The following is a 9,829-nucleotide window of genomic DNA, read 5'->3' as shown; positions in this document are numbered from 1 at the left end:
GTCACAGATAAGAAGCTTTTGTCTTTGATGCATGGAAATTCTTGGCATGTAGTAATAATATGAAGTTAGAAAATGTGTTCCCAGTTAGTATGTTATTTTAAAAAAAAAAAAATACTGAAGTTTTAAAACGCTGAGGATCTCTGGTTTTTGATTTGGTAACTTCATAGAATTTTTTTCTATTTCATTTCAGTAATAAATATATTAAATATGCAGATAAGTAATACTAGCTATAGAACACAGGTAGGCATAAACATCAGTGAAGGTAACGTGAGAGTTGAGTGTGATGGAAGATGGTGGCACGGAGGTGAGAAAGTACTTCTGCAGTGAGTTTTAAATGGGGTACAGTGTTGAAGACTTGGGGCCATGAAAGGCACCGAGAAGGAAAAATCCGTTTAGGACAAGTGCTAGTGACAGGACTGACCTTCCTGAGCACTGACTGAGACTGTGTAATGGCTGGGCTTTAAGCAACCCGCAATTCCCAACTTGGCAGTCCCAGCAGTGCTCCTGTGGGAGGGGCCCCAAGGTAAACTTGTGTCTCTCCTGCAGAAAATACAGCTGAGAAGGGCCAGTAGGGACAGTGATGAGGGACTGAGCAAACCTCAACAACAGGGAAGTTTTGAACGGCCTCTTGCAATAATGGCCCTTCCCTCCCCAGGCACAGTGGTGAACAGCACTGTGAGCACTAGGCCGTTCTGCACTCCTGACAGTCTGCCCGGCAGCGAGTGTTTGGAGTGTTCCCGGTGAAAAGGGATGCACGGTCATGCCTTGTATCATCCGTTAGCTGAAAAGAGTTGAGTTCTGTGAAATTATGTGGGGAAGTGGCTGGATTATACCTGGTAGACTGCAAAAGGAGCAGCATATCCCTAGTGCTTTCAGAGGTAGGTCCTAGATCTACAGAAAACCAAGTCATGATTTTAGTCACGACCTTGAGAAACCGCTTATTCTGATGGATTAGACTCAAGTACATAGCATTACAGATTGATGTAACGTTCTGTGTTTTGAGGTTGCTCTTCCTACCCCCCACCCCAGAGCCCAGCATTGCCCTCCAATGGCTGCCGAGCGGTTTTGTAATTGCAAAATGAGATTCTATCATGTATACTCTTACCAACAACAACAAAAAAAGTTTGCACATCGTTGTCTGGTTTCATGTGACAAGCTTTACTTCACCTTTGTAGGAAATTATCAAGATAAATTAGTGATCTTTTCTATTATCTTAATATTGCACATTTAATTGCAACTCTTTTGGTGACTTTTCCAGGAGGATGACCAATTGCTCTCTTGCTTAGTTTATATTCTGTTGCCATTCTAATGGGATGAGTGAAGAGGATATTGTTTAATTTTCCTCTCCTCTGCAGGGCTTTGGTTTGCGACACTTCTCTATGAAATTATCCATGTGTTTCCTTAGTAATTTTCAAGGAAGTGTTAAGTTCATTATTATACAGAAAAGGATGACATCCAAGGTGCCTCTTGTTGTGGCATTGTTTTGAATTTTGTTCCAAAAATTTTGTTTAAAAGGATGTTTAAATGCTTCTTGTATTATGGAACACATTAGAGTGAATTTAAAATTCTTCCCCAAATTTATTCTGAACCTTTTTTGACAACAACAACAACAACAACAAATTGTGGGGAGGGGGAATTTCTTATAAATGCTTGTAAGGGTACTTATAAACATTTGCTTCTTGGATTCCTGGAATTGGAAGCAACTGTATATTGTGCAACTTCCCAAATCCGTGTAGCTAATTATCTACAATAAACTGTCTAAAAGCAAACAGATTAGATGGGTATATCTCACAAGAAAAGTTTTATGCGGGTGTTCCACCTCTGATCTGGAAACAGAATTGGTAGGCATTTTCCATTTATTTTGGAAAGACTAGCACTGGTAGTGGGGGATTATCTGTGGGTTCTTTTATTAGTGACATGTAGACAGAGCAGCGGTATAAAGGAAGGAAGCAAGCCTTTTGCCTTTCATTCGTTCAGTTTGTTTTTTCAGAAATGGTAAAATTTTAATAACTGTATTTCAGAGGGTGAGAAGGTGTGTCTGTACTTGGTTCTGTACAGTGCCTGTTGTAATGGGCTTCTGAGCTTGGTTAAAGTCTGTAAACTCTGCTGTATTCTTTGGGTCAAGTTCTTAACCAGTAACTCAGCTCACAGATATTTAATGGCATTTTTTACAACACTAAGTAGGAATGGAGGTTTAGTAGCGATGGTACAGTATGGACGAATAACTGGTGATTTGATATTATTTAAGTAATCTATTTTTCCTTTTTTTTTTTTTTTTTTTTAATATATTCCTGAGATTCTTTGAAAAGGAAAGAAATAAACCTGAAATTCTGTATTGGTTCAATGTCTGGACTACCTTACATTGCCATGAGGCAGTAAGCTTGGCTTTTATGGACTGCTGATGGCCAAATCAGTTGTTATGTTTTTTCACGTTTTTTCTATCATTTTCTCATGTCTATGTTTGACGGTGCAGAAAGAACACCAATTCAGGGACCATCCAGCAAGTATGCTGTATCTTGACTTGGCCGTTCAAAGGCCAGTGCTAACCCTGCTTACGTGTGAAGAAGGTAGGACCATGCTCAGGTAGTGCTTAAGCCTGCTGTAACTCATTTAGTGACTCTTTTTTCTGCCGATGCACTCGTGTGTTCTGTACAGTATGTGTCCTGGGTGACATCAGAGCAACCAAAACATTCTGTGTCATGGAAGGGATCAATATTTGGGGGGCAAGATTAGGAGTACAAGATGCTTTACAGTCTGAGTGAGAAAGGGCTTTGTTCAACATTGTGGAGTTATTGCATCCAGTGTTCTGTAAGGTGCTGCAAGCAAACGCTGTATTTGCTTGAAAAATAGAAACCTGCTACTGAAGGGATGAAGGGGGAAAAAGCACTTGGAAATGGATTCAATTCTGTGCTGAAAGTTTAAATGCTGCACCTTCTTGTTCTGCTTATGAAATGCGAACCAGTTGGTTAAATCTGTTTTCTAAATGCAAAACTTCTTACTTGAAGGTGGATTTGAGGCAGTGCCCGTGCTGGAGGGTAGGAAGCGACAGGCAGCTGCTCCCACAGGCAGGAGGCCGGAGCCAGCAGTGTGGAATGTAGAGAGTAGTGGCATCGGCTGTATTGTTTGTCTGGACCATGTTTCCTCCCTCCTTAGGTCAGGTCTGAGGAGTGAGGCTGGCTGTGGTTTGAGAAATACAACTTAAAGTAGCTTTGTTTCCCAGATGCAGAAAGCTTGGAAGAAGGGGACAAAAACCCCGTAGCAGACAGAGTTCTCTGAAGAGGGATGGGAGGGCGATTCTAGTTTCCTGTGGCAGGCAGAGGATGGGAAATTTCCTACCTCGTATAGAGGAGTGATGGGGGTGGGCAGGAAAAGTCTCCCAAAGTCAGAAAGCTTTGTGCAGGTGGAGGGTGGTGGAGCTGGGTTAGTTACTGTTCTGGGAGGTTTGTGGCCAGATGTATTTGGGAAGCTGAAGGCTTGAGTTTTCTTAGGCCTAGAAGTTTAGGTCTGTTCTAAGATGAGAGCTGTCATACCTATTTTGTTCTTGTAAGTGTTCATGTTTGCCTGAAAATAATTGGATGTAAGTGTTATGTGTGGGCTTGTGACTGTGCCTTGCCCCACCTTACATCTTAAAAGCAACAGATGTATGTTTGGGGGCTGTCTGTTTGGTTGTTGGGTTTTGTGGGTTTTTTCCTGCTTTTTTTTTTTCCTGGAATGAACTTTGGAAACCGACTTTTCAGTTCAGTTATGAAGCACCTGTGAAAGCATTAAGGGCATGGCACAGCCTTAGACTCTCCTCAGTTCTGCCATTTCCGTTCATGTGAACGTGAGACACTTGGCATAAATGGCTGCTAATGCATGAGCTGCCTCATGGTTTACCGAATACCATGGGACATGCCTGCTACCCTTTGTGTCCATGTTGTGTTTCGTGGTGTGGTGGTTTGACTTTGGCTAAATGCCAGGTACCCACCTGTCTGGATCCGATATCAGGGAGAGTTCTGAAACGATCCCAAGCGCAAGATCAGGGCAAAACGAGGTCAGACGCTGTACAACGTTATGAACTTCTTTTTCTATAACAACTGATAAGAGCGATAGGACAGAGAGGAAGAGAGGAAAAAGTCAGAATGCCTAAGCAAGACAACAGTAGAGATGCAGCTAGTTCCCACCACTGCCACCAGGGATCCAGCGATGTTCCGTCGGCTTGTTCTTGGTGCCGATGATGTTGCATGTTCCTGGCTCTGTCGAGGTCTCCAACAAGCAGCAGCAGCAGCAGCATCCCGAGAGAGGAGTACGGAGCCCCTTTATAGTCCCCGTCCCCGCGATTTCTCCAGGAAGCCCTCCCATTTTCACGGGGGCTGGTGGTGATATTTGCCGCCCCGTGGTCCTCCATGCGTGCAGGCCCAGGTGGTCGCGGTGGTCTTGCCGTTGGGGGTCGACCTGCGGTGCCTCCAGCCACGACACGTCTTCCTCGCCGCTACAGTCTGGCCCGGCCCGCGTGGGTGCAGCTCGGTGGGCGCTGCCGAGGCTGCTGCTGCTCCAGCCGCGGGCGGACGTCGGGTGTCATCGGGGACTTTGCATCTTCAAGGCGCGCTCCTTGGCAACGACAGGGTGCTGAGGGCGGGATGGGGGGTGGTGAAGCAGCAATGCTGAGACAGGCAGAAGCCCGAAAGGCCCCTTACACCACCAAGTTGCTCTATCACTTTTCCCCCTCTTTCCCCTTGTTTTCTCAACAGGGCAAAGAGGGGAAAGAAAGTAAGACAGACCAACCCTTGTGGGTGAAACAAAAGCAGTTTTAATATAAGCACAGCGAAGCAAAGATCTGCATGCGGAAGCAAGAAAAGCAAACAGATTTATTCTGTCCCTGCTGTGGAGAGGCGCTGTGGGGCCTTCTCAGGAAGCGGGGCTCCCATACGCGGAGTGGTTGCCTCGCAGGACCAAGGGTGACCTCCCTTCCTCCTTTCTCCCAGCTTTCTACTGAGCAGATGACACAGGGTCTGGAATGTCCCTTGGGTCGGTTCAGGTCAGCTGTCCTGGCTGTGTCCCCTCCTGAGATCTTGCCCACCCCGTCCCAGCGGAGCCCTGGTGCTGGGTAAGCACCACTCAGCAGTAGCCCCCACACCAGGGTGCTGCCAACACCCTGCAGCTCCCAGCACAGACCACAGCACCATGAGGGCTGCTGTAGGGGAAAAGCAATTCCAGCTCAGCCAGACCCAGTACAGGTGGTTTGTTTTTTTTTACTTGACTAAAGTTTCTGGGTAAGGCTCTAGCAAAAGCACAAGTATACATACTCCGGGTATTGCATGCCTGGTGCATTTTAAGGACTGCATGTTATGAGCATTCAGCTAATGCAACTGAAGTGAAAATGTATGTGTCCCCATTTGGGGAGTGCCATCGTATTGGCAACACCACCACCACCACCACCACGCTTTCTTTTTTTTTAAACTGTTGCCTTAGTAGTGGCTGCTTGTCTCCTTAAGTCCTGTGGTTAAGCAGAGAAGTGCTTAGCACAAGCATACAATTTTATTAAACTTACACCTGGCCAGATATTTGCTTCATGGTAAAAGCCCGTGTGAATGCATTGTTTTTAACGATATGGAAAATTCAGTAATACTTACCCAAATTTAGGAGGGAAGTGTGCAGGTGGCTTTGGGTGTTGCTATCTTATGTTCTCCCAACTCTTTAAACTTTCTTTTCCCTTCTTGGATTATATTGAATGAAAGAGCTGGGTTGTTGAATTGAAAAGCTTTCCTGTGAAACTCACTGGTTTAGAGTTAGAACTAAGTTTCAGTAACCCAGGCATTTGTAAATGGAGCTATCATGATGGAGTCAGTAAACACACTTCAATAATTTAATGCTTTGCTCTCTTCCCTCCACTGCTGCCTCCCCCGCTCCCACCCCATGCACAGTCTTCCTGACGTTACCACTCAGCAGGATAGGAGTAGATGAGCCCAAAAAGCTTTGCCTTGGCACGCTTGTGTTGACTTCGTTTGGGTTTCGGTGATGAAACCCAGAGGTGAAAGAGAACCACAGGAGTTCAACAGTCTGCTAATAGCACAGTGCTGCAAAGTCCTACTGCAGTAAAGCCATTTTTCCTGAGACAGGCCTTTCCTGAGAAGTTGTTTGTGTGGGTTTTTTTCTGAATGGTTCATGTTTTGTTCTGTTTTTTTTTTTTAAGCCTGAGATGGAACTGCAAAATCTGTAACACATTCAAACCGAAGCTCTTGTGGCTGGAAGTAGAACAGCAGTGTAAGGATTGGTCTGTGTATCGCACTAGTAGAGAAAAGCAGAAATTATAACTAAGTAGGATTTCAGCTATCGGGTGCTGTTAGTTTACAGCAAAGAGGGTTTTGTTGGCTTTTTTTTGTTGTTGCATAGATATTTTTGTTGGGTTTTTTTGCCCAGGAGGAAATGATACCTGTGTTTCCTTGCTGTTCAGCAGAGTAATATTTCTGCTGTTCATAATTATCATGGGATAAATTTTTTATAGCAGTACAGCTGTGTTAGAGCAAGTGTAACAAAAAGCCAGAGTGACGACGATGCTAACTGGTGTTACAGCTGGTTTATTTGTAGCTGATCAAACACACCTTTGCACTTCGGTTTTAGTTGTCTATCACACGCTCATTAACATGGCGTATACGTGCTTGTGTTTTTCTAAAGGATGCAGTTTGATAGATAGTCACCATCTCAAGCAGCAAAGGGAGAAACTTAATCCGCTGTTTAACTACTCTTACTTTTTTTTTTTCTTTTTTTTTAATGAGAGGAGAAAATGAGTCATAACTAAGGCAGGGGAAGGATAAGATGAATAAAAGCTTCTCACAATAATAGCCAGTAATAATTACAGAAAGTACCATGCTGATCTGAGGATCTGGCTGTTGAGAGTAATATATTTAACAGCAACATTCTTTGGTAAATGTGGAGAATGAGTGTCAGAATACTTACCTGGGAAGGCAGGCATTCCTTCTTGTAAGGAGTATCTTGAAAGGCCTCTTTTTTTTTTTTTTTTTTTTTTTCCTCCAGTGAACTGTGCATAAAGCTCTGAACAGGACTGTAATTTTCATGTACTTGGTCACTTAAGGCTCCACCCAGCACCCGCTAAAATCAACGGCAAAATTCTTGCTGACTTCAGTGAAGGGGCTGGAACCTCAGATGTACGTGTTTTCTCTGTCATGGGGGATAATGCCTGCTTTCTTTTTCCCTGCAAAGTCTGAGAAGCCTTACCTACATCCGAAGATGCAGACTGTGAAATGCCCAAGTTCTAAGCACTGTTACTGTTTCCTTCCTCTTCTGCTTCAGCTGCCAAAGGCCGACACCCAGTCGGTGTATCCGTGTGTGTCTCTATTCCTGGCATGAATTCATGCTGCTTTCATTTACAGGTAGGATTCCCTCCATAATGTGAAAGCACGTATTATAAGATGTGAACCTCCCTCCACATCAATTTCTTATTACCTAATTTTGTAGAATGTGTAAGTTGGTGTTTAGGAGTGACAGCTGGTTATTTGCTTTCAAAAAGCAGCGTCAAAAGAGAAGATTTTATTAGGATATACTTACTCTTTCCTTTCTTTACTTTTTGGCCTATAAAATAATCAGAACAATGCTTCTGATGAAAGACTATCGTTAGAACGGCTACATGTGACTGGTGAATTATGTGGTCTGGATTTTATGGATTTTAATGGAAATGGCTTTTTGTTCTCATCAGCTTTGCTTCTATTCAAGGTAAAGGGAAGCAATGCAAGCTTGTTGTTGAGTCATTGTCAGGAAAACATATATTTAGAACTTTGTTGTTATTTCTTTTTTGTAAACAAATCCAAACAACTTCAATAAATAATGGAGGGAAAAGGACAAATAGTCAGAGCGCTAGCTTTTGATCGTAGTTACCCATCTATCTGCTGCAACTTATTTGATTAACAGTAGAGTCCAAGGATCCTAGCATTGTTGTTCCTGACATTGTGAAAATAATACTGTCCCTGTCCTGAAGAGCTTGCAGTCCAAAAACATGCTCCCGTTTCGTATTTTTAGTCAATAAGAATAATTTGAGAGAAATTACCTTAGATAGTTCTACCAAGCAGACAGCTTTGCCAAGTAAAGCTACTTGAAATATTTAAAAGTATGAAGATGCAGTATTGAGGGGCCATAGATAGCACTTACTTGCTTCAGTCCCTATCAGACTCCTTGTGCATGACCTGGCGGAGATGGCACAGATACCTACAGTTGGTAGGAGTAAGGACTTTAATATTGTTGCTTTAAGTCTAACCAAACATAGTGTCACAAGTCAGCCATGGGAAAAATATTGTAAGCTAGCAAAGGTGTCATTCTAGATGTAAAATAAGCATCTGTGCTCAGAGGGCTCAGTTTTCTATTTTAAGGAGAAAATATTTAATAAAATATTTCTAATGAAAGCAAATAATGATAAATAATGTTCTATTTGTACAGTAGCAACGATCTCAAAATATAGCCTCTGCTCTTGGAAAAAAACGAATGAAACAAAGGATCTGTCAGAACAATGTAGTAGAAAAACAGAAAATTCAACCATTACTGAGACTGTGATCAGTAAGAATAATTTATTTCTGCCATCTGCCCAGGCTGTGTGAACTTTAGTTTTCAATCTAAAACCAAAATCCAAGATCAGGTGTCAGCTTTATTTCATGCCAGGTAAAAACATAGAGGAGAGGTATTTAAAGGAGTAGAAGGCAAACTGTAGACTGGGGTGCAAATGCTTCAGACAGCTCCGTTGCAGCTTTTTGATAGTGAAGAGCTTTGGTTTCCACAATGTGTGATAAAGGTCAAAATCCTTTTCAAAACCATGAGGAAGGAGAGCAGGTGTTCAGCAGGTAGAATATAGAAGTAAGTTTTCCACCAAAGCATTACCAGATAAGTATATAAATTTGTAGGACTTAGCTGTAGTCAATTAAAATTATGCATCCAGTGGAATGGACAATAGATGTTTAATTGATCTCACTGAAGCCATAATATCTTAAGGAAGCAAACAACTTCATGAATAAATTTAGAAACGATTAATGTGCTGAACTGTTTTGTGTAGAATACTCAAATAATTTGAAATCTGTATAAAGACTTTTATATCTAACTTTGCAACTAGAGGAAAAGATCCTTTGGGTGGGAATACTTTTTTGCTGTCTTAGCATGAGTAAAATATTGCTGCTTCTTAACTATGTAATGACACGAGGCTGAAATTATTATGAAACCTGCTTTATTCAGGTGACAAATGCTACAACAGTTTTCCCTCAGAGATGGTTCCTTCAGCCATGAACATGCAAAAGGGTTGTCACAGATACAGCATGCTATTAGTTATAATTGTACACACACACACACACACCCCAACCTTCAAACCAAATCTGTTTTTAAAGAATTTAAAGACTGTCAATTAGGCACTCAGTCAGGAAATGATATTTAGAAGGCTTTTGGTGCTTAAAGCCTTCAGCAGACGTTGACTGGGGCAGTTGCAAACCTGTGTTTGTGTGTGTGTTGTATCATTTAGATGGTGCCCTGAATTTTATAAACAATTACAATTGAATGACATTTTTCTGGTGTCATACTGTCACTCCTTGTCAAACATACATTTTTTCTCAGCGTTTTTGGATGAGTTAATATTATCCCTATTTAAAAGGAAGGAGTGTTTGACTACTATAATATGATTTCCACTTTGAATTGCTTTTGTATAACTTATATTATTAGTACAGATTCTGTCATTTTTCAGTTTAGGAAGATGAGTTTTCACTGTTTCTCAGGTAAGTTTCTTTCTGAAGCCAGCTAGGATTCTTGATTAATAGAGTACTTCTCTTTTTTAATATGGAATAAAAAATTTCTAACATTGAAT

General features: G+C 42.0%; 1 long non-coding RNA gene across 1 annotated transcript in view; it reads left to right on the top strand.

The window, feature by feature from the left end:
• Positions 1–4,126: 4,126 nt before the first annotated feature.
• Positions 4,127–9,829, top strand: part of LOC113490529 — a 26,337-nt gene continuing 20,634 nt past the window's right edge. Inside the window, exon 1 of the long non-coding RNA XR_003400247.1 lies at positions 4,127–4,200. This is a non-coding gene — a long non-coding RNA (uncharacterized LOC113490529). The remainder of the gene's footprint in view (positions 4,201–9,829) is intronic.

The sequence above is a fragment of the Athene cunicularia genome, unplaced genomic scaffold (genome assembly GCF_003259725.1).
Source record: "Athene cunicularia isolate RWA unplaced genomic scaffold, athCun1 SCF_12, whole genome shotgun sequence".
NCBI lineage: Eukaryota > Metazoa > Chordata > Aves > Strigiformes > Strigidae > Athene > Athene cunicularia.
This window is presented reverse-complemented; position numbering and strand designations above follow the sequence as displayed.